This window comes from Arvicola amphibius, chromosome 1 (genome assembly GCF_903992535.2).
Source record: "Arvicola amphibius chromosome 1, mArvAmp1.2, whole genome shotgun sequence".
NCBI lineage: Eukaryota > Metazoa > Chordata > Mammalia > Rodentia > Cricetidae > Arvicola > Arvicola amphibius.
Window position 1 is genome coordinate 173863530 of NC_052047.1, and position 25788 is coordinate 173889317.

Below are 25788 nucleotides of genomic sequence, written 5' to 3' on the forward strand. Positions count from 1 at the left end.
CATCATGGACTTCTCTAACTAAATACAAGGCTAAGAGATTATGCATGTGTGTGTGTGGGGGGGGTGGGATGTGGTAGGGGTTGAATTAATCTCTCCCCCACTTCTTTAAAGATGAACTACCTTTCTATGAGTGTGTGACTGGAAAGGCCTTTCTTAGTGTTCAACCCTTATTAAAGACATCAAAATAAAAAGTAAGCCCCAGTAATAAACTGCATAGGCAAGATTTCCAAATTATGAAAGAAGTCAGAGTACTCTTGTTTCTTGGTGCTTTGCTCACTGAAGAGAGGCCCTGATGTAGCCTCTAGGCCTCACACTGAGTCTGTATCACCTTTGCCATTTGGGCTGATGATAGCTCATAGGCGCCTAGTCACAGGTCCCTTCCAAGAAGAGAGCTGTTCACAATGAGTGCTCACAGTTATGGTCACTTACCCCAACTTTACCCACATCACACATTACACACACATACAGGCTACCTAGCCAGCCACAGTCAGGCTAGTAACCTTGCTCCAGATGTTTTTCCTTTTTATATTTTGCTTTTTGAGACAGAGTCCTACCATGTAGCCAAGGCTGGTCTCAGACCTGCTGGAATCCTCCTGTTTTAGCCTCTCATATGCTGAGATTGCAGACGTGAAGCACCACACCCAGCTCCAACATGCTTTCTATTTAGGGTGAATCACATTTCTCTCCCAGTCAGGAAGAATTGGGACACCAAAAGACTAAATCAGGCTCTGGTAAAGATGGCTCAGTAGTTAAGAGCTCTTATTGCTATTGCCAAGGACTCGAGTTTATTTCCCAGATCCCACATGGTGGTTCACAACCATTTGTAACTATAGTTCCTCTGCTGGCACTAAGCATGCACATGGTGCATATACATACATGCAGGCAAAATGATCACATGTAAAATTAAATAAATAAATCTAATTAAACAAAAGGCTGAATTAGTTAGGGAATGAAGATCATAGGCAAAGTTAGAGGTCACAAGAGACCGAAGAACACCTTTGGGCTTTGAGGAAAGAATGACAATGAAGGACCAGAGCAATGGGTTGGGGCAGCGCTAGAGAGATGGAGGAAGATGATTGAGAGAAGCAGGTGAGTGCTGAGAATGAAGTGGTCTGGTTGTATCTAGTGGTCTCTTGGTTCTGTCTCTTGTGAGGAGCCTGTGTGTGTTCTGGGCTCTCTGGGCTCCTCTGAGACTCCCTTGGTGCTCTCAAATCACCACACCACCCTTCAAGTGGATTGGATTGAGTGCTCTTACCATCCAAAGACCTGGCTGACTAGGGGTGGGAGTTCATGCCCATTATCTCAGTATGCTGCAGGCAGAGGCAGGAGATTTTAGCAAGAGCAGAGGCTAGCCTAATCTACATAATAAGTTTCCAGGCCAGTCCAGGCCCATAGTGAGATCTTGTCTCAAAGGGGATAGATTTGGCACAAAATACTGGTGTCATAGGAAATTTATTGTTAGGAAGGCAAGGGAAACTTCAATGCTCTGTCTTTAGCATCAGCTGGTTGTTTCTACTTCAGCTTTTTATCAAGGAGGACTTGATAGAACTACCACACAAAGTTCTTGGTACCTGAAGGGAATGTCTAAATTTCTTCACTCTTCCAATAAAGAGACATGGCCACTTTCCATTTTAGCTAATTTCTTATAAGAAATGAGTAGTTGTACTGGGCTGATGCCTCCCACATGTCCACCTGCCTCTCAAACTAGTCATGGTAACAGAATCACTCACCTCTCTGTTCAATTTCTCCATCAACAAAAGAACAAAGGAGGAAAGGAGAGACAACATAGGGACTGAGACTTCGAGATGGTTCCTTTGGCAAAGTGTATGTTGCACAAGCCTGAGGACCCGAGTTTGAATCCCCAGAACTCAAGTAAATTGCTGGGCATGACTGTATAGCTCTGTAGTCCTAGTACAGGAGTGGCAGAGAGCAGGGGATCCCAAAACTCATTGACCAGCCAGAGTACCCAAACTGGTGAGTTCCATGGCCAGTGGAGACCCTGTCTCAAAAACTAAGGTAGAGAAGAAATTGAGAATATTAACATCTGGCCTCCACATATATTCAAGCACACCTTTACAGAACCATGCAAACATATAAACATGTATACACGCAATACACACACGGTTTTAGGGAGTGTGCACACTCAGCTGAGTAGAGAAAGTGAAAAAAATGTGCCAGGAGTCACCTCCATTTTTTTCTTCACACCCTAAGATTCTTCTGGACCTGAAGGTCTTCTTCAGGTCCCAGTTCACAGGGTGGTTTTCTTGATCTAGACCCTGAAAGGCAGATACAAGCATGGGAGAACTGTAGTCTCTGTGGAGGAAATAACATTTGGACTAAGGATGGAAAAACTAAGAGCTACTTAACATGGATGAGTTTCTACCTCTTCCTGAATGGGAGAAGACACACAGGGAACCAGGTAAGAAGTAGGACTGACCTCTGAATGCCCCTGGTCTGTCAAAGAGACACTCGGGAGCTGGAGAAGGGTTCACTAACTGCCCTCAGGGACATCAGTTTCATGATTAGTAGCAGTGAATATCAGGAAGCCTGGGTCAAGATCGTGAGAAAATTCAGTATTTTAAATAAAGGGAGAAAAGGGGAGAAAATGAGAAATTTGCTGACTAGCACGAGGTCTGAAAAGAGGTCTGCCTTGGCCCTGGCAGTGGCTGCCTTGTATTATTAGAAGACAATGGTGACCTTTGGGAACAGGGAGCCTGAAAGGGAGGGGAAAGGAAAGAGAAGGAAGGAATAAGGGAGGATGGTCATCCTTAAAGCATTCTGAGACACCCCAAAGATTCAGCTGAGGCGCTAACGTCAAATTTACACACATTGTTTCTCAGTTTTGGAAGACGCAGAAAGATACTTTTGCTACAGCTAAATTTGACTGATTTTTTTTCATGTCTGCACCAGGAGAGATGGCCTATGCCTGTTAGGCTTCTGTCACTAAATTCTTCAATGTGTTTTAAATTTGTATAAAAATGAAAAAAAATTAAGGAGAATTCAGTTATCCCGTGGCCTTATTTGTATCTCTGGATTTTCACTGTTTTCTGAGAGCTCTATAATCATAACTCTCCAGAAGATTTCCAATTTATGCTTCCACATTAGAAAAATCAAAGGCTTTCTCTTTTAGATTGGATCTCTGATAAGACATTCTCTGCATGGAGGCAAAAAAGGATGAAGGGTCCCAGAGGTGAATGCTGGGACAATGAATTTTGAGTGAATTTAGTTCTAATTACTGTTTTATTTAATTGCAAGTGGGTCCTGAGGGGAAAAAAAAAGACACCAACAAAAGAAATAATTGTTCAAAGAATTACATCTGCGCTGCATTCTCTGTCAGAAATTCCAAGTTAAAAATGTGTTCCTTTAAAAGTAACTCAAAGCAGCTGATGAAATATAAACCCATGGAAAATTTCAAATCCCTGTGCAAATTGGGCTTCATCAAGGCCCCCTTGTCAAAGGCCTGACTCAGTGGCAGAGTGTCTGCCGCTTCTTGTATCCAAGGGCAGGTGTCCACACTCAGATCCAGACACTGGGAGCTTTCTTTCCACAGGTGGGGGTTTGCCCATTGTACACGTCCAGTTTGTCATTGTTTTTGATATTTCTGAGACATTAGCGTGGCATGATTTTTCCCTTTAGCACCGATCCAGATTCTGTGCTCTTCTGACTTGGGAAATAGCTAAAGGAAAGAAAGAAAGAAAAAGAAAAGCAGCAGAGAACCCTTTAAAGAGGAGGAAAGCTCATGGAGACCATCCTGACACCTGCGCCTCTGTTAAGGATGGCATACACACTGTGAGCAACGCTGTGTTAGTAACACGGACAAACAGATTTGTGCCTTTCCCCAGTGTTGGTATTTATTGAATGTCTATCCCCTCAATCATTTCAGTGGCAGATAATCCTGCCTACATTGCTAATCTGTAGCATTTGCACTGTCTTCTTCTAATCTTAATTACAAATGTTAACTCTCCCATCAGACAGCATAGAGAGTAATATCTGAACAAAACGTAGCTTACAGAAGGATGCAGGCTAAGAGGGCTGCGACGGAGTTCAAGAGGTTTCTTGCGATGGAGTTCAAGAGGTTTTCGAAAATGGACTGGTAGAAATACAAGGTATGAATGTGATAGTGAGCCCGTCCTAGCTACATGGGAGAAGCTGTGTCTGCTGAGACCAGGCTGTGAGGCAGTCTGTGTTGAGAGGGAAGATACAGCCAACTGCAGAGATGAAAGAGCAATGCCAGGTCCAGATGGGTGAGCAGAGGGGCAGGCAAAAGGCGGTTGAGTCTGGCGTATCACAGTGGGGGATCAAGCTGAGCTGGAGTTCTCGGTACTGAGGATTCTCTTCTTGTTGGCCCTCCAGCACACGGACACACACTTATGCGGTACCCCAGGTATTAGATAGCATGTTGTTCCCTGCAGCATTAATTATATATCTTACAGAGTCCAGGTGTGCTGTGGGATAACGCTCTTGTACACTGTAAAGATTTGTCACTAATATTAATATTTATTAATATTAATAAAACACTGATTGGTCAGTAGCCAGGCATGAGGTACAGGTGGGGTGACCAGACTAGGAGAATTCTGGGAAGAGGAAAGGCAGAGACGCAGTCATTATTCAGAGGCAGAGGAAACAAGAAGAGAATGCCTCACTGAGTAAAGGTACCAAGCCACTTGGGTAAACATAGATAAGAATTATGGGTTAATTTAAGTTGTAAGAGCTAGTTAGTAATAAGCCTGAAGAGCAGGCCAAATAGTTTATAATTAATATAAGCCTCTCTGTGTTTATTTGGGACTGAATGGCTGTGGGACTGGGCGGGACAGAAATTTCTGTTTACACAGGTGAAGGAGTTATACCCTTCTTGGTCAGGTGTATCCAGTAAGTTCTTGGGACTGATTTCTCTGATATGACTTTAATATTTTCATGCGCCCTGAAGTCTCTACTTTCCTCAGTAAGTTTATAGAGCTACTCCTTTCCCACCGCCAGGAAGGAGTCATTTTTCAGACTGTGCTATATGAGTAGAGCCAGGCAAACAATGTGGTTTGTGAGTTCTCTCAGGAGCACGATCATCCTTTACCCTCAAAATGGAGTCAAAAGCTGCTTGTAGAATGGAGTCTTATGGCAAGGCCCAGCCTGGAAAGCCTCTGCTTTACATAATAGGAAGGAACTTACAGTAGGACAGTGTTTGATCTCAACAGTGTGTAAAACCGTTCTTAAAACTATCACCAAACACCAACTAGGCTTGTTTCTCTCTCTCTTTTCTTAATATATGAAGAATCAGGCCTATTTGAAAGGCCACTGAGGCAAATATTAAAAGACAATGAGAACAGATTAAAAATTGCACTACTGCACAACCCAGCCTTCCTTCTCCTGAATGTCTCTCCAACAGAAGTAAAATTAACACCTCAGAAAGAAGTGTCTTTTCTCTGTCAACTGTACCGCCGTCTGCAGTAGTCAAGGTAAGAGGACAGCCTAAATGTTCTTCAGTGGATCGATAGATGAATTATAGCACACACACACACACACACACACACACACACACACACTACACATATACACATACCACACACACACCACACACACACATATCACACACATACACATATACACACACCACACACACCACACACATACACACACACCACACATATACACACATATACACATACCACACACACACACACCACACACATACACACACACCACACATATACACAGATATACACATACCACACACACCACACACACCACACATACACATATATACACATATACACATACCACACACACCACACACACTATACACACCACACACACCACACACATACACACACATCACACACACCACATACATACACACCACGCACATATACACACATATATACCACGCTCACACATATACACTAAAATAAATGAGATTTTTCTATTTGGCACAATGTAGGTAAGCCTGGGAAATATTATGAGCAGTGAAATCAGCCAGACACCAAAAGAAAAAAAGAACGCACAGTCTTCTACGTGGGATCAGAAAGTTCAAATGCACAGAGATGGAGAACGAAGCAATGACTGTGGGAGGGGAGCTGGGGAAAGGGAGGAAGTGGGGAGTGCGTGGTCCCAGGGATACAGAATAGCAGGTCTTTAAGACGAGCACGTGTAGAGAATCAACATACAACATGGATCCCATCAGTTATGGGAGTGTTCTGTAGCTGGGAGTCTTGTGAAATAAGTAGATTTTAGCTGTCCTTGCCACAGAACCTTTTCATCAAAAGCACATGCATGGCACATTATGGATATATTGATCTGCCTCACGATGGCAATTATTTTATTCTCTATACATTTGCTACAGTGTTGTGTTACATACCTTAAGAATGTGTGATATAAAATTTAGTAAGACTGCAGAGAAACCCCTTGGATTTGGTACTGTGGATGTGAGAGCAAGAGCTGACCGATGGCATAGAGATGTCACAGACATCCAGATTTGGACCATGTCTTCTCTAAAGGAGGAAGAGGTACCGAGTCAATGGCTTTACTGTGTATCTGTTACAGACAGACATATTGGCAGAGACTGGGAATCCTTGTCTGAAGGGCATGTGTAGTCTGTGGAGGGAAAGGTACATATGTACCAATTGAACTATAATAAGAACCAGTAATAGAAGTTCTCCAGCACCGCGTAAACATTGTTAGGCATCAAGACAGTGCTTGAAGAAGGTACCTATTTTCTAATTAGTAACAGAAAAGTCAAATAATACTGGCCTAATGAAGGGGCTATTTGTATTATGCCCCAGAAATTCCGGAGTTTATTGCTCCTGGCTAGGGCTATCCAGAATTCACGCTATTCTGTGTTTCTGCCTTAGCCTTAGGTGTGGCTGTTGTTCTCCCAATGATGTCTTCTGAAATGCAAGGTAGAGAAGGATGAGGAATTGGAGTGGTGGGAAATACTTGTAATCCCAGCCTTGAGGCTGAGGTAGGAGGATTTCAAGCTGAATCTCAGCCTGGAGAGCAATAGCTTGCATTGCAAAAAAAAAGAGGAAGAAGGGGGAGAGGAGGGAGAGAAGGTGGAGAAAGAAAAGGGGAAGGGAGAGAGGAGGGAGAAGAGAAGGTGGAGGAGAAGGAGGAGAAAGAAAAGGAGAAGGGAGAGAGGAGAGAGAGGAGGAGCAAGGGCATATGGAGGATGCATGGTATGTGTCTTAGAGAAGCCAAGAGTTCTCAGAGATCTCAAGCTTACTTCCTTCTCATTGATATTCACTAGAACACTGTCACTGGGCAATTTCTAGCTTATAGAAGGCAGCTTGGAGATTAAGCACACTAGTTGGGCCCATTTTTATTATGAACAAAACTAAGGTTCTGTAAGAAAGGGGCTGGAGAGATGGCTCAGTGGTTAAGAATATTGGCTGCTCTCCCAGAGGACCTGGGTTCCATTCTCAGCACCGAAATGCCAGCTCCTTTGTGTGTAACTCCTGCTCCAGGGGATCTAGTGTCCTCACACAGACATACATGAAGGCAAAGCACCAATGCACATAAAAATAAATAATATTTTTTTTTCATGACAGAATTTCCCCTTGTAGCACTGGCTGTCCTGGAACTCACTCTGTAGACCAGGCTAGCCTTGAACTCAGAGATCTGCCTGCCTCTGCCTCCCAAGTGCTGGGATTAAAGGCATGTGCCACCACAGCCTGACACAAACAAATAAATCTTTTAGAAAAAAGAAAGAATAATAAAAGAACTGATACCAACTATGTAAAAATTGTATTTACTACAATGAGCTGACTCTGACTTTTAAGGAAAAGAAACAGGCTTCAAGAAGTTAAAGGGCTTGTTCAATTTGCCACATAACCAGGGAAAGGCAGGGTGACAGTCAAAATTGGAGAGTGAGTGAATCCAAGGCTTCATTTCCCCCCCCTTTTAAAAGCAATCTTATTTTTTAATTTTACATACTAATCCCAGGTCTCCCCATCCTCCCCTCCCCCACACCTTTCACCTTCTCCCCTGCCCATTCTGTGCCTCAGAGAAGGTAAAGCCTCTCATGGGGAGTCAACAAAGACTGTCACATCAGTCTATGAGGTAGGACCAAGGCTCTCCCCCTGTATCTAGGCTGATCAAGGTATCCCTCCATAGGGAATGGACTCCCAAAAGCCAGTTCATGCACTAGGGATAAATCCTGGTCTCACTGCCAGCGACCCCACAAACTGCCCAAGTCACACAACTATCATCCACATTCAGAGGGCCTAGTTAGGTCCTGTGCAGGTTCCCCAGTTATTGGTCTGGAGTCAGTGAGCTCCCACTAGCTCGGGTCAACTGTTTCTGTGGGTATCTCCATCATGGTCTTGACCCCTTTGCTCTGTTCGACTGGACTCCATGACTTTTGCTTAGCTTTGTTCATAGCAGTATTATTTGTAATAGCCAGAACCTAGAAACAACCGAAATGCCCCTCAACTGAAGACTAGAGAAAGAAAATATGGTACATTTATACAATGGAGTAGTACTCAGTGATAAAAATCAATGACACCTTGAAGTTTGTAGGCAACTGGATTGAACTGGAAAAAACCATCCTAAGCTGAGGTAACTCAGACTCAGAAAGATAAACATGGTATATACTCACTCATAAGTGGATATTAGACATAAAGCAATGGATGACCAGCCTATAGTCCATAACCCCAGATAAGGCTTCATTCTTAATTCAGTGCTGCTGAGTGACAGCTCAAATCAACAACAATTAACTTGGCAGTAAATTCTGGGTGGGAATAGATTGGAAGATTTTGAAGATCAGGAAGTAGAGTGTCTCATGGAGGAGGACAGTTTCTCCCCCTGGAGATATCTGGGTGCGTAGATACTGACAATCAGAGGGACATGGCAAGTGGGGGTGGATGCTCAGCCTGGGGAGAGCACCTGCGATGCCAGCCTTAAATCTTATCTCAAATGAGCGATTCTAAGACGAGATTTCTCATTCCCCTATTTCCTAAATTGTCTTATTCCCTGCCTTTTCCCAGATTATTTAATGCTTACCCAGATGGCCAGTTGTTTAAGTAGGAAATGAGAAGGGTTTGCCCCCAATTCTCTCACACAACCCTTACCTTCCAAGGCCGTAGCATCTTGCTAATGCAGCTTGGCCCCTGTAGTGGTTTGAATAGGTGTGGTCCCCAAAGACTCATGTGTTTGAATGACTGGCCAATAGAGAGTGGTACTATCAGGAGGTGTGGCCTTGTTGGAAGAAGTGTGTCATTGTGGAGGAAGGCTTTGAGGTCTTACATGCTCAAGCTCTGCCTCGTGTGGCACATAGTCACTCTCTGCTGCTTGCAGATCAAAATGTAGAACTCTCAGCTCCTTCGCCAGCACCATGCCTGCCTGTGTGCTACCATGTTTCCTACCAAATATTAGTAGACACATGGGAAAGAGTTGTACTGGGGTGATTTGAACTGTGAGGGCCTGACTCAAGAGGTTTCAGAGGAGAATTTTAGTGTGTTGCCTAGAGATCATTCTTGTGCTATTTTGGTGAAGAATGTGGCTGCTTTTTACTTCTTTTCCGAAGTCTGTCTGGGGCTAAAGTGAAGAGTTTTGGATTAATTGCATTGGTAGGGGAAACTCACAACAGCCTAGGACAGACTCTGTTGTGTGGTTACTAGTGTTGACTCTTATGAAGATTTATAATGAAAAGGAGTGAGCTGAGCAAATACAAGTACAAAATGTACAGACTGAGGAGAAAAGGAGCACCACAGAGTAGAATGGAGACACCCTTCAAGGAGATAAACAGATTAAGAAATGGGAATAAAGGGTGTGGTGACCTCAGGGCAAGATCCCACCCAGCTAAATTTCTAAGTTATGAAAAGGAATTAAAGAAAAGTTTAGAGCCCAGTGTGGTGGTGCACACCTTTAATCCCAGCCCTTGAAAGACAGAGGTTTGTGGATCTCAATGTTTGAGGCTAACTTGGTCTATAGTTCATGTCCCAAGACAGTCACTCTTAGGCTGTGAAGGAAATCATTAAAAATAGAAAGTTAGTGAAGATACAATTGAAAAGCAGGTCACATTCCAGACTCAGTAAGCAGCAGAACTTGGCAACTTCCATCATGTGGTTCTGTTTTTGGAGACAAGGATAGAAGAAAGAGGTTATGAAATCTGCCTCTTCTATTCAGGAAAGCTGCTGAGGCTAGGCATGCATCAGGAGAGTTCCTGAGTGGAGGCCTAGAGAGGTCATTGAGGGAAGCTGTGAAGGTGAAGCCTGCATTATCTTGGGGACCCTGAGAAGTTGGAGTTGCCAGAGCTGTATGGTACCTGCCACGGAAACCTGCTAACAGGGAGTGGGACCAGCCCAAGAGAAAGAAATGTGTTGCAGTCAACAAAGATAAAAGGAGATCTAAAGAGTGTTTTGATAACAGACATGGAGATGCAGAATTTGGAGTTTGCTCAGCTGATTTTTGGTCTTGCTTTGGTCTAGTATTTCCTCACTATCCTCTTTTTCCTCCATTTTGGAACAATAATGTATATCCTGCGCCATTATATATAGGAAGTATGTGATCTGCTTTTGATTTTGATTTTATTTTATAGGGGATTACAGTTAAGAGACTGCATGAATCTCAGAAGAGACTTTGGACTTCTAAACATTGTTGAGATTGTGATAGACTGTGGGGACTTTTTAAGGAAACATTCTCTTTTATTTATTCTTTGTATCTTTCACATCATGCATCTCCATCCCATTCAGCTCTCTGTCCCTTCATATCTACCCTCGGCCCTTACAACCTCCCTCCCTGATAAAATCAAGTAAAATTTAAGAGAAAAAATATCAGTCCTATCATGGAAGCTGTATGTGAAGGAACTGGTCCTACAGACCCAAATCTGCAGGATCTCTATGATACAGGGTAATAACAGAATAACCAAGAGGAGTTCCAGTGACTGTCTAGCATCGACAGTGTAGCAGGAACCAGAACCAGAGGCCTAGAACTAGACCAATGACTCTTTGCAATGAACACTTGCAAGTAAAGATATATGGATAAATGGGTTTACTGTGTGACTGCGGGGACTTTTGAAGTTGGACTAAGTGCATTTTGCATTACATTATGGGCTACAAGTCTGGGGGCTAGGGATAGAATGTGGTTTGAATAGGTATGACTCCCCCAGACTCATGTCTTTGAATGCTTGACCCATAGGGAGTATCACTATTTGGAGGAATGGCCTTGTTGGAGTAGGTGTGGCCTTGTTGGAGGAAGTGTGCCACTGTGGAGGAGGGCTTTGAGGTCCTCAGCTACTTCTCCAGCACCATATTTGCCAGCACGTCATCATAAAGATAACGGACTCAGTCTCTGAAACTCTAAGCCAGCCTCTATTAAATAAGTCTCCCTTTATAAGACTTGCCTCAGCCATAAGACACCCTATTTCACAGCAATAGAAACCCTAAGACACCCCCATCTTTGTGTTGGAGAAGTGAAATAGCCACCTAGTGGATCTTACTGCACGTCCCTCTGTCTCAGTAAGTTCTCCAGTTGAATAAGGCCTTTGGATGCGTACACCAAACTACAGCACAACATCCGCTTAAGTTCCCCAGTGTTTTTCATTGTTCTTAGAAATGACACCAGCTGTGCTTCTTCTTAGACCGCAGCCATGTTTGTGAGCCTGCATGTTTCCCTTCTCAACCTGAGGCACATTCCTTTGCTTACTCTTGAACTCCTACTACAGTAGCCCTTTGCAGTCCTGGGAACCTCCTCCGCCACTTTGCCCTTGTTAACTCCCATTTCTAGGCATCTATAGATATCATCTTCTCATTTCCTAGATGGGCTCTCTAAACTTAATTCCCTTTGTTCTCCATCAAATGCTCTTTCTTTGTTTGCTCCCTTTCAAGGACCACTATTTCTATAATATAGTGATGTGCTTGCTGACCTGTGGTTGGCCTGTCTGGACAGGGATTGTATTTGTATATCCATTTCTACAGAGTAGGTGCTGCTGTCACTTAAATGCTTGAATGAACAGATGACAAGATTGACTTCGGAAAGTCTCAAAAGTTTGTAGTTGCATACTCAACTAGAGATAAAGCTTGTTAAACCAATGTTTGACAAAGAGGATTGGTTTTCCAACCAGAATCAATTCCACAGGACAGATGGGGAGGGTTCTACTCACTGAGGACTTCATGAAGATGATAAAGGAATCAGATGATGTCCTAGTTAGGGTTTCTATTGCTGTAATGAAACACCAAAAGGCAAGTTGGGGAGGAAAGGGCTTATTTGGCTTATCCGTCAGCATTGCTGTTCATCACTGAAGGAGGTCAGGATAGGAACTCAAATAGGATAGGTTCCTGGAGACAGGAGATGATGCAGAAGTCATGAAGGGGAGCTGCTTCCCCCAGCTTGATCAGTCCACCTTCTTATAGAACTCATGACCACACCCCAGTGATAGCACCACCCACCTTGGACTAGGCCCTCCCAAACTGATCACTAACTGAGCTTCAGAGCTGGAGCTCATTGAGGCATTTCCTCAACTGAGGCTCCTTTCTCTCTGGTGACTCTAGGTTGCATCAACTTGACACACAAAACCAGTCAGAATAAATGACCCCTTGTTAACGTGACACACAAACCCATCACCATTAAGCTATAATCTGTCCTTTCTTATTCATCCCCAATATCTCACACTAAAAACATAACTTTATAAATCCCACAGGCTTCACAAATTTAAACACATTAAAATCTCAGTCCCTTCAAAGTAGCGAATTTCTTTTAAAATACAAAGTTTTTAAAATTCAAAGTCAACTGTGGGTGCCAGTGGGATACAAAATAAATCCAATGCCTTCTTACTTCGAGAGGGAAAAGTCAGGGCACAGTCACAATCAAACCAAAGCAAACCAAATTCCAACTGTCTATTGTCTGGAGATCCACTCACGATCTTCTGGACTCTTCCACAGGTCTTGGGTCCCGTCTCTAGCTCGGCCCTCTGCAGTACACACCACTTGTCTTCCGGGCTCTGGCTGGCTCCACTCCACTGCTGCTGCTGTTCTTGGTGGTCGTCTCATGGTACTGGCATCTCCACAATGCTGGGCTCTTTCTGCTGCAACTGGGCTACTCTTTCACCAATAGCCTCTCATAGGCTCTCTTCATGGTTCCAAGTCTCAGCTTCTTTGTATGTTCCCTTTAGTCCTGGGCCTTCAATTGCCACTGAAGATGCCCCTTTGCTAATGACCTCACCTGGTCTCTCACAGGGCCAAGCCACAGCTGCTCTCCATGAGCCTTCATGCCTTCAAAACCAGTTCCACCTGGATGACTCTCACCCACTATCAAGTCTGGCTGCCAGTGCAAGTCACAACCTTGGCCGCCTCTGGACCACAGCTTCTCTGTGCTCTCAGGAAATACTTCCCAGAAGATTTCACCTCAGTGATGCTAGTTTCTTCCTATCACCACTAATTTCTTACCTCCAGCCTACCAGCTTTAGGTGTCCCAGCAAAACAAAGTTTTGTTTTATTGGGGGGGAGAGAGAGGGAGAGAGGGGAGAGAGAAAGGGATCACAGAGCAGCCTCCTCATGGAAATAGAGAGGGGGGCAGGGTTGGAGAGAGGGGAAGAGAGAGAAGAAGAGAAATCTTATTGGCAAGGATCCCAAGGGGCTGACTAGGTAATACTCAAATGCTAACATACAGAACCACAAAAATCTTAATTCAAAATAACAAGTGGCCCTGATAGTCTTTAAACTTCCCCCTGGAACTTCCCAAGCCAGGCGTCCATTCTTTGCTCTCAATGTTCTCATCTTTCAAGCTCCCATGTAACATCCAGCAGAGCTCTTCATACTGAATGGCTCTTCCAGCCCAAAGTTCCAAAGGCCCTCCACAATCCTCCCCCAAAACAAGGTCAGGACAGTCACAGTGACATTACATTACACTGGCACCAATTTATCTTAGGGTCTCTGCTGCTGTGATGAAACACCATGACCAAAAAGCAAATTGCGGAGGGAAGTGCTCATTTAGCTTAGGCTTCCACATCACTGAAGCAAATCAGGACAGGAACTCAAACACGGCAGAGTCCTGGAGACAGGGGCTGATGGAGAGGCCATGGAGGGGAGCTGCTTCACATGGCTTGCTCACAAAAACCAGCCAGTATACCTACCAAGTCTCTGTCACACAGAGATCAAGTGACTTGTCATACAATAAGTAAATACAATTCTGGGACTCAAGCTCCTGCCGTTAGGTCTTCAAGGCTGAGCTATTAGCCTCATGTGTATACTCTCCTCCCCGATGGCTTTTCTTTATTTAAATACCTGTCAAAGCTATATCCTGAAGATAAGGCTATGATTTGCTTTTTTTGTGGATGATTCACTGTGCCTGGCTGAGGGCCAGGTTGAAATGCCTTCTCTGAAGGGACAGAAAAATGGACGCAGTGACACTTCCTGTGTGAAGTCTATTCACGTCAACACCTCAAAGGGTTCCTGCTCAACCAATCCTGCAGATATGGGGAGACCACAACAGATCTTATCCTGTGGCAGACAGCTTGCGAAAGTCTGAGCTGGAAGCCTTTCAACCGCACACAACACTCCCCATTGTGATTTGGAGAGCCCAGCCAGGGTAATGGGCACACCAGCTTTCTGTGAGCTCAGATGTGTAGGAGATGCCCTTTCCTCCCCTCAGACTGCTGCACTGAACTAAGTCCAATATGCTTGTCAGTATCTCTGAACTCAGGAGCTTACTTAGAAAATTTGGTAATTGTTTTTGGTTCCAGTAGCAATACTAACATATTTTGTGTTGCCATTACATGTGTGACCTCCTGAATCTGATGCCCTATTCTGGCTTCCTGGGCACCTGCACACGTGTGGGACACACACATAAATAAAAATGCATCTTAAAAGCGTGTGCATTTCTTTAGCAATATGAAAAGCTGTCATGAACCTGAAAGATCAGGAGCAGAGAAGAGGAATGTACATTTGGTGTGAGGAAAGCAACCCTTCTATTGTTGCTGTTTCCAGAAACTGCTTCAAAGCAATGGAGTCATCGCAGTGTGCTAGGGTTGGAGGCTGCGAGGCACTTTGTTATGAAGAAGCAAAAAGATGCCAATCGAGAATGCACCTACATTGCTCCTTTTAGAGTGGGTGGCAATATCGTGGAAGAAGAACTGTACCCAATAACGATATGGTGACAAGCAGTAGGATCAAAACTCGGCATTTTCTAAATGGTTTCGACTGTTCAGACCGGATCAAAACAGTTCCGACCGGTTCAAACCGGTTCTAACCAGTCTAGAGCAGCTCAAACTGGTTCAGACCGGTTCAAACCGGTTCAAACCAGATCAAACTGGTCCAGAACGGTTCCAACCGGATCAAACCGGTTCGAACCGGTTCAGACCAGATCAAACCGGTTCGGACCGGTTCTGACCAGTTCAAACCAGATCAAACTGGTTCAGACCGGCTCATACCGATTCCGACCGGATCAAACCAGTTCAAACCGGTTCCGACCGGATCAAACCAGATCAAACTGGTTCAGACCGGTTCCAACCGGATCAAACCGGTTCAGACCGGTTCTGACCGGTTTCGACCGGATCAAACCAGTTCAAACCGGTGCCGACCAGATCAAACTGGCTCAAACCGGTTCCGACCAGATCAAACAGGTTCCGACCGGTTCCAACCAGGTCAGACCGGTTCCAACCGGTTCCAACCGGTTCCAACAGGTTCAGACCGGCTCAACCGGTTCAAACCAGTTCAAACCAGTTCAAACCGGTTCCGACCGGATCAAACCCGTTCAAAACTGGCTCAAACCGGTTCCGACCGGTTCCGACCGGATCAAACCGGTTCCAACCGGTTCAAACCAGATCAAACTGGTTCAGACCGGTTCTGACCGGTTCAAACCGGTTCAAACTGGTACTGAACGGATCAAACCGGTTCAGGCCGGTTCCAACCGGTTCAAACCAGATCAAACCGGTTCCAACCGGTTCAAACCAGATCAAACCGGTATGTACCGGTTCCGACTGGATCAAACCGGTTCAAACCGCTTCCGACCGGATCAAACAAGTTCAAACCGGTTCCGACCAGATCAAACCGGTTCAAACCGGTTCAAACCGGTTCCGACCGGTTCCAACCGGTTCAAACCAGATCAAACCGGTTCGAACCGGTTCAAACCAGATCAAACCGGTTCAGACCAGTTCTGACCGGTTCAAACCAGTTCAAACCGGTTCCGACCGGATCAAACCGGTTCAAAACTGGCTCAAACCGGTTCCGACCAGATCAAACCGGTTCAAACCGGTTCTGACCGGTTTCAACCGGATCAAACCAGTTCAAACCGGTTCAAACCAGATCAAACCAGTTCAGACCGGATCAAACCGGTTCAGGCCGGTTCCAACCGGTTCAAACCAGATCAAACCGGTTCCAACCGGTTCAAACCAGATCAAACCGGTTCCAACCGGTTCAAACCAGATCAAACTGGTTCAGACCGGTTCTGACCGGTTCAAACCAGTTCAAACCGGTTCCGACCGGATCAAACCGGTTCAGGCCGGTTCCAACCGGTTCAAACCAGATCAAACCGGTTCCAACCGGTTCAAACCAGATCAAACCGGTTCAGACCGGTTCCGACCGGTTCAAACCAGTTCAAACCGGTTCAAACCAGCTCAAACCGGTTCAGACCGGTTCCAACCAGATCAAACCAGTTCAAACCGGTTCAGACCGGTTCCGACCGGTTCCGACCGGATCAAACCAGTTCAAACCGGTTCAAACCAGATCAAACCAGTTCAGACCGGATCAAACCGGTTCAGACCGGTTCTGACCGGTTTAGACCGGATCAAACCAGTTCAAACCGGTTCCGACTGGATCAAACCGGTTCAAAACCGGCTCAAACCGGTTCCGACCGGTTCAAACCGGTTCCGACCAGATCAAACCGGTTCAAACCGGTTCTGACCGGTTTCAACCGGTTCAAACCAGATCAAACCGGTTCCAACAGGCTCAAACCAGATCAAACCGGTTCCAACCGGTTCAAACCAGATCAAACTGGTTCAGACCGGTTCTGACCGGTTCAAACCAGTTCAAACCGGTTCCGACCGGATCAAACCGGTTCAGGCCGGTTCCACCCGGTTCAAACCAGATCAAACCGGTTCCAACCGGTTCAAACCAGATCAAACCGGTTCAGACCGGTTCCGACCGGTTCAAACCAGTTCAAACCGGTTCAAACCAGCTCAAACCGGTTCAGACCGGTTCCAACCAGATCAAACCAGTTCAAACCGGTTCAGACCGGTTCCGACCGGTTCCGACCGGTTCCGACCGGATCAAACCAGTTCCAACCGGTTCAGACGGGATCAAACCAGTTCAAACCGGTTCAAACCAGATCAAACCAGTTCAGACCGGATCAAACCGGTTCAGACCGGTTCCGACCGGATCAAACCGGTTCAAAACCGGCTCAAACCGGTTCCGACCGGTTCCGACCAGATCAAACCGGTTCAAACCGGTTCTGACCGGTTTCAACCAGTTCAAACCAGATCAAACCGGTTCCAACCAGTTCAAACCAGATCAAACCGGTTCCAACCGGTTCAAACCAGTTCAAACCGGTTCCGACCGGATCAAACCGGTTCAGGCCGGTTCCAACCGGTTCAAACCAGATCAAACCGGTTCCAACCGGTTCAAACCAGATCAAACCGGTTCAGACCGGTTCCGACCGGATCAAACCGGTTCAAAACCGGCTCAAACCGGTTCCGACCGGTTCAAACCGGTTCCGACCAGATCAAACCGGTTCAAACCGGTTCTGACCGGTTTCAACCGGTTCAAACCAGATCAAACCGGTTCCAACCGGTTCAAACCAGTTCAAACCGGTTCCGACCGGATCAAACCGGTTCAGGCCGGTTCCAACCGGTTCAAACCAGATCAAACCGGTTCCAACCGGTTCAAACCAGATCAAACTGGTTCAGACCGGTTCTGACCGGTTCAAACCAGTTCAAACCAGTTCCGACCGGATCAAACCGGTTCAGGCCGGTTCCAACCAGATCAAACCAGTTCAAACCGGTTCAGACCGGTTCCGACCGGTTCCGACCGGATCAAACCAGTTCCAACCGGTTCAGACCGGATCAAACCAGTTCAAACCGGTTCAAACCAGATCAAACCAGTTCAGACCGGATCAAACAGTTCAAACCGGTTCAGACCGGTTCCGACCGGTTCCGACCGGATCAAACCAGTTCCAACCGGTTCAGACCGGATCAAACCAGTTCAAACCGGTTCAAACCAGATCAAACCAGTTCAGACCGGATCAAACCGGTTCAGGCCGGTTCCAACCGGTTCAAACCAGATCAAACTGGTTCAGACCGGTTCTGACCGGTTCAAACCAGTTCAAACCGGTTCCGACCGGATCAAACCGGTTCAGACCGGTTCCGACCGGTTCAAACCAGTTCAAACCGGTTAAAACCAGCTCAAACCGGTTCAGACCGGTTCCAACCAGATCAAACCAGTTCAAACCGGTTCAGACCGGTTCCGACCGGATCAAACCAGTTCCAACCGGTTCAGACCGGATCAAACCAGTTCAAACCGGTTCAAACCAGATCAAACCAGTTCAGACCGGATCAAACAGGTTCAGGCCGGTTCCAACCGGTTCAAACCAGATCAAACTGGTTCAGACCGGTTCTGACCGGTTCAAACCAGTTCAAACCGGTTCCGACCGGATCAAACCGGTTCAGGCCGGTTCCAACCGGTTCAAACCAGATCAAACCGGTTCCAACCGGTTCAAACCAGATCAAACCGGTTCAGACCGGTTCTGACCGGTTCAAACCAGTTCAAACCGGTTCAAACCAGCTCAAACCGGTTCAGACCGGTTCCAACCAGATCAAACCAGTTCAAACCGGTTCAGACCGGTTCCGACCGGTTCCGACCGGATCAAACCAGTTCCAACCGGTTCAGACCGGATCAAACCAGTTCAAACCGGTTCAAACCAGATCAAACCAGTTCAGACCGGATCAAACCGGTTCAGACCGGTTCCGACCGGATCAAACCGGTTCAAAACCGGCTCAAACCGGTTCCGACCGGTTCAAACCGGTTCCGACCAGATCAAACCGGTTCAAACCGGTTCTGACCGGTTTCAACCGGTTCAAACCAGATCAAACCGGTTCCAACCGGTTCAAACCAGATCAAACCGGTTCCAACCGGTTCAAACCAGTTCAAACCGGTTCCGACCGGATCAAACCGGTTCAGGCCGGTTCCAACCGGTTCAAACCAGATCAAACCGGTTCCAACCGGTTCAAACCAGATCAAACTGGTTCAGACCGGTTCTGACCGGTTCAAACCAGTTCAAACCAGTTCCGACCGGATCAAACCGGTTCAGGCCGGTTCCAACCGGTTCAAACCAGATCAAACCGGTTCAGACCGGTTCCGACCGGTTCAAACCAGTTCAAACCGGTTCAAACCAGCTCAAACCGGTTCAGACCGGTTCCAACCAGATCAAACCAGTTCAAACCGGTTCAGACCGGTTCCGACCGGTTCCGACCGGATCAAACCAGTTCCAACCGGTTCAGACCGGATCAAACCAGTTCAAACCGGTTCAAACCAGATCAAACCAGTTCAGACCGGATCAAACCAGTTCAAACCGGTTCCGACCGGATCAAACCGGTTCAAAACCGGCTCAAACCGGTTCCGACCGGTTCAAACCGGTTCCGACCAGATCAAACCGGTTGAAACCGGTCAGAACTGGTTCAGACCGGTTCTGACCGGTTTCAACCGGTTCAAACCAGATCAAACCGGTTCCAACCGGTTCAAACCAGATCAAACCGGTTCCAACCGGTTCAAACCAGTTCAAACCGGTTCCGACCGGATCAAACCGGTTCAGGCTGGTTCCAACCGGTTCAAACCAGATCAAACCGGTTCCAACCGGTTCAAACCAGATCAAACCGGTTCAGACCGGATCAAACCAGTTCAAACCGGTTCAAACCAGATCAAACCAGTTCAGACCGGATCAAACCGGTTCAGACCGGTTCTGACCGGTTTAGACCGGATCAAACCAGTTCAAATCGGTTCCGACCGGATCAAACCGGTTCAAAACCGGCTCAAACCGGTTCTGACCGGTTTGACCAGATCAAACTGGTTTTAACCGGTTCTGACCGGTTTCAACTGGTTCAAACCAGATCAAACCGGTTCCAACCGGTTCAAACCAGATCAAACCGGTTCCAACCGGTTCAAACCAGATCAAACTGGTTCAGACCGGTTCTGACCGGTTCAAACCAGTTCAAACCGGTTCCGACCGGATCAAACCGGTTCAGGCCGGTTCCAACCGGTTCAAACCAGATCAAACTGGTTCCAACCGGTTCAAAGCAGATCAAACCCGTTCATATCGGTTCCGACTGGATCAAACCGGTTCAAACCGGTTCAAACCAGCTCAAACTGGTTCAGACCGGTTCCAACCAGATCAAACCAGTTCAAACTGGTTCAGACCGGTTCAGACCGGTTCCGACCAGTTCCGACCGGTTCCGACCGGATCAAACCAGTTCCAACCGGTTCAAACCAGATCAAACCAGTTCCAACCGGTTCAAACCAGATCAAACCGGTTCAGACCAGTTCCGACCTACTCAAACTGGTTCAAACCGGTTCAGACCGGTTCCGAATGGTTTCGACCGGATCAAACCAGTTCAAACCAGTTCCGACTGGATCAAACCGGTTTCGACCGGATCAAACCGGTTACGACCGGTTTAAACCGGTTCAGACCGGTGTATTCCGGTTCCGACCGGTTCAGACCTGTTCAGACGCGGTTTGAACCGGTTCAAACCAGTTTGTTCCGGTCTAGAACAGTTCTGACCGTTTCCGACCGGTTCAAACTGGTTCTGACTAGCTCTGACTGGTTCAAACCAGTTCAGACCAATTCACACTTGTCAATAACAGTTCAAACTTGTTCCGACCAGCCAAAACCAGTTTATGCAGGTTTACACCTGTTCCCACCGGTCACAACCGGTTTAGAACAGTTCAAACCGGTTTTGACCGGTTTTGAGTGGCCTAGACCAGTTCAGACCGGTTTCGACCGGGTCAAACAGGTTAAGACCCGTGAAGAATCCGACACGCGTGAAGATTCTGACATGTGTGCCAAAAATAACACGCGTGCCATAAATTACACACACTAAGGATCTGATATGCATGCCGGAAATTATATGCGTGACAAATTCGGCACATGTGCCAGAAATGACACACATGACAAATCCGGCACCCGTGCTAAAAATGACATGCAAGAGAGACTTTCAGGGAGATGCTGCTGCATGACAAGCCCCTAGTGGGGAGAAAGGGTTTGGTTGTTATTTTTGTTCTCATTGTATTATCACACTGGCTGCTAATATTTTAATGTATAAATTCACTCATTTATTGTACCACTTCCTGTTTTAGGGTCTTCTCTGTCCCCAAGGTACTTGGTAAACTCATCAATTAAACTTGTGACTCAGGCAAGTTATTCTGTCCAAGTCCCTGTTTCTTCTCTGTAAATGAGACAAGGATAACAGTGTGGTGTATGTTCTCTTTATTGAGTTGCTATGGGTTTAAATGTGTTTAATCATGAAAGTCTGTAAATTACGTAGAAAATGACCATCAGGATTCTTTGCCACACCTCCTGTGAGGCAGTGTGTTCCTGGGCTCTTTTTTTCTGTCCAGGCTATAGCAACCTAGGTATGTGCCTTTAAACTAGAAGGACCTTCTAGATCGTTTTCAACTCGCCCGCCTCACAGAGGCTTACAGAGCCGGGGCATAGCCAGGACCCACAGCACAGCTAGCTGGCGATGTGGCTAGCGCGCTGCCATCCAACAGTGCTCCAGGCTGTTTCCCAACCTGCCTGGCAAGCTCACAAAGCACACACTCATTTTTCTCCACTTGGGCAAAATCTCGGCTTAACCTGCTGCTGTGATGCGGTGAAAGCGTGGCGAGTTAGTTTTCTCTGAGCCGAGATGGATGCGGCAGCTTGGATAGGGCCATGCCGCTGGAAACCAGAAGCTCCTCCCTACAGGCAACTCGCCCCAGAAGGCTTCTCTTCTCTGGACCCATAAATCACTGCAGGGGGTACACCAGACTGGACCAGTGTGTGGCTTTGTGCTTCTCGGGTAGTCATTCAATTGAGTGACTACCAAGTGAAGGTGAACATGTGCATTTCACACTCATGTTCTGTGACCCTTGGAATCTGTCCAAACTCATCAGAATCTGAGACCAAGACAGAGTTCACGACCCAGAGATAAGAATGTGGAGGGTTTGGGGAGGAGCTGATCCCTCCAATATTTTAACTTACTAAGGGTTTTAAATCAACGGGGTCTGTTTCTTTGCTATTTAGTATTGGATAGGTGCTTCTCCTTAAGGCGAGAAGCCACATAGAGTACACAGAAGGAACCCGGTGTTCTCGTGAAGCTCTAGCTCCTTTACCTGGCACACTCCATGGCCTCAGAGCCTATGACCTCACTTTTCTCAATTTACTGTCACGAGGCATTTTTTTCTAAGATCCTGTTCAATGGCGACATGTACGCATCCACATTTCCTCCTTCATATCTCGAAGGGAAGTGTCCCCGCCCAATTTTTGTCTTACCTGTGTCTCACCAACCTCCCAGGGTTCACACTTGCTTACGCCATCTCCACCTATGTGATGCCGAAGGAGAAGGGAAAACACAAGCTAGGTACCTGTTCTTTGAACAGGAGATTTGGTGACGCAGGATAAAGAGGCAGATGGAGATTTAAATCTCAACTCTGCCAGTAGTGTCGTTGTGGCTGTGACTTTATTATAAAGTGTAATACCCTGAGCACGGTGGATGCATTTTATAACTATAAACATGTACTAAATCTACACTCTAGTACAGTGTGTGCCATCCCCTCTCTACTCCATTCCTTTGTTGCTGTTGCTGCCTGGGGAGCACGAGTGAGTGGCCCTGCCTCTCTTGAAATAATGCCACTTGATTTTATTTTTTAAATAACACAGACTGCTTATAGAGAACTTAGAAAATTCAGGAATTACACCATTTAGAGACTTTCTGCATGATGTGTATTTTAAAATCAACAGCTTTTAAAGAGTGATCTTAGGCTCACGATGAAATCAAGGTACCTGAAGTTGCAATCCCTTTCCCCAGCACACGCCCACTCTCCTCTGCAACCGACAGCTAGAATGATGCCCCTGTGATGACTGACCAGCCTTCTTGGACACACCATTGCCAGTCCAAGTTCACGGCTGACATTCGGGTTTGCTTGTGCATAGCTTTATGGGTTTGGACACATTGATAAGGACATGTATCTGCATCACAACGTCCTGTAGAGAGATTCTCTGCTGCAAAGCTTCTGTGACTCTCTCCTTTGTTGTATTTTGTTAAAAATATTGTGGGCCTTAGGGTTGCCTGGAAATAAACTCCAAGAGCTGCCTGCTGCATGTGAATGGGAGGGTTCTCTAAGGGGATCACAATGTGAGGAGATAAAGGAGGGGGTTCTCTACTTTTCAAGACCGAATCTGACCCCAACCCAGGGGGAGCATCGGAGCTGGGAGGGCCTTTTTGAATGGCTCTGAACCAAAGTGGGGGTGTAACTGTATTTCTGTATCAGGGAATCTTTGGCTCTCCTAGAGGAGCCTGTGTTTGGATGAGTCTACTTCGTAGGGCCAAGAACCCTTCCCAGTGAGGGCTGCAGCTCTGAGCTATTAGCAGCGATATTCCCAGCAGCTGGTGAGGGCTCTGTGCCGCTGTGATGGACTAACCTCCGAAAACGCATCCAAAACAAACCCTTCCTTCCTTAGGTTGCTTCATCTCAGACATTTGGTCATAGCAACAAGAAATGCAACTGCTGGAGACCATGATAAAGGATAAGTAATACACTGTCTTGCCTTCCATCAGGCATATGAATTTGAATTTTCTTAACTAGCCCTTTCCTTTAGCTAGGGTTAGGGTTAGCTAACATAGGTTGCTAGCATGCTTAGTTACTTCAGGTCAACTTCAAGTGTTTGTTAGAACAGGTGCCCACGTTTCAGCAGACATGAATGAAAATGTCGTGCAATATTATTTTAACATCGTGCAATATTATTTTAATGATGTTAAAATGTGTTTCATTTGTTTATGCTGCGGAATATTGCTTTAATTGTATTAAGGAGTGTTACATTTGTTTGTGCTGCCTTTGTTTAATTATGCAAAGATGTGTCACATTTGTTTCAGCTTGCCCACCCTAAGGTACCTGATGGGTCTAATCAAAAGGTGACCTGCCAATAGCTACGCAGAAGAGGGATAGGTGGGGCTGGCGGGCAGAGAGAATAAGTACTAGGAGAAATCTAGGCTCAAGAGAGAAGAAAGAAAAGAGAATGGGGGAGAAAGAGGGACACACCCAGGGCCAAGGCTAGGTAGCTGCCTGCCAAATACAAGAAGCAGTGAAAGTGAGATACGTAGAAGAAAAGAAGAAAAGAAGAAAAGAAGGTAAAAAGCCCTGAGGCAAAATGCAGATGAGGAGAAACACGTTATGTTATAAGAGATTGTGGGACAAGCCTAAGCTAAGGCCAAGCATTCGGAACTAATAATACGTCTCTGTGTCATGATTTGGGAGTCGGTTGGTGACCCAAAAGAAAAAAAAAACCTGGTACACAAGACAGGGCAGGTAGACCACCTGGATAAACAATATTGAATCAGAACACGGAAGTTCTGTAAAGCAGGCAAGAACCTCTGTTTTGCAGAATCAAACCCCTAAATATTTTTTATTTGTTTCTGATGGGAGCATTTTCTTGAGATTCTTTACAGGGGGCTTTTAAAATCCTAATTGAATTGGTTATGCATAAACACTTTCACCTCGGACTCTATCATATACTTGGAAACTTTGGCTTTCCACTCTGGAATCAGGTGTGGCCATGCTATTGCCAACCATAATGTATGGGAGGAGAGGCTTGAAAGCCCTGCCACTCCCCAGGAGCTTCCCTCTTTTAGGGTGATGATGCCCATGCTGAGAGTCAGGCGACAGTCAGCTCTCCTTCATTCGTCATGTGAAGAACAGAGGAACACCCCTTGTCTTATTTTATTATCGATAAAAATAGCTGCTCTTCTCATCAAGTAGTCTAATGTTTAATTGTGCCCCCTCCCACCCCTCTGGCTGGGGGGATTTCTTTTGAAAAAATGAAGACTATTTTTTCATCCACTCAATTCTGACCTTTGCCACTCTATTGAACCAAGTTCATTTTCTTACTTATCCCCTCTTCGTCCTGAGCCTTAAAAGAGCCAAAGTATGTAAAATAAGCAGAAGAATACTTCCATAGAATAAGCATTTAATAAACATGGGCTTTAATTCTCTTCTATGTTGGATGCTCCCCGTGCCCTGGCTCCTTCCCAGAATGCCATATAGTAAGTTGTATGACATTTGTGAGCTTCAATTTCCTTATCTGAAAAAGTACAGATTCTACCTTCCTGTATATTTTCCCCACATGGCTTTAGCGGGGATCAAGTGAGGTAATCTATCTAAAATAACTCACATAGCATCTGACACAGAACAGGCAGCGAGCAATTTGTAGCTGGGATTACTTTAAAACCTGTTAATTTACTTTAAGTTGGTTGTCCAAGTGGCTGGGCCGTCTGTGGAAATGGATCTCGTGCACTAGGTTAATTTTCAGCTCTACTGGATTTATTGTCCCCTTAACATTATTGATGTAGACTTGTCTTGTGTTTCAGGAGGACCTGTGATGTTTTGATATCTGCACCCACTGCCCCATTATCACCACGGTTAGCACAGCCTATCATCTCAGACAGTCACTTTGGTGACATTCAACCATTTAAAAACCTGCTCTCTTGGCACATTTCAAGCTTGTAGTACTTTGCAATGAAAGATCTTGTCTCAAATCCAACAAACCAAACCCAAACACACCGTCACCAAAAGTCTGAAATGTCATTGTAGCTGTGGGGCTCTCTTAAAGGAAGTCACAAAA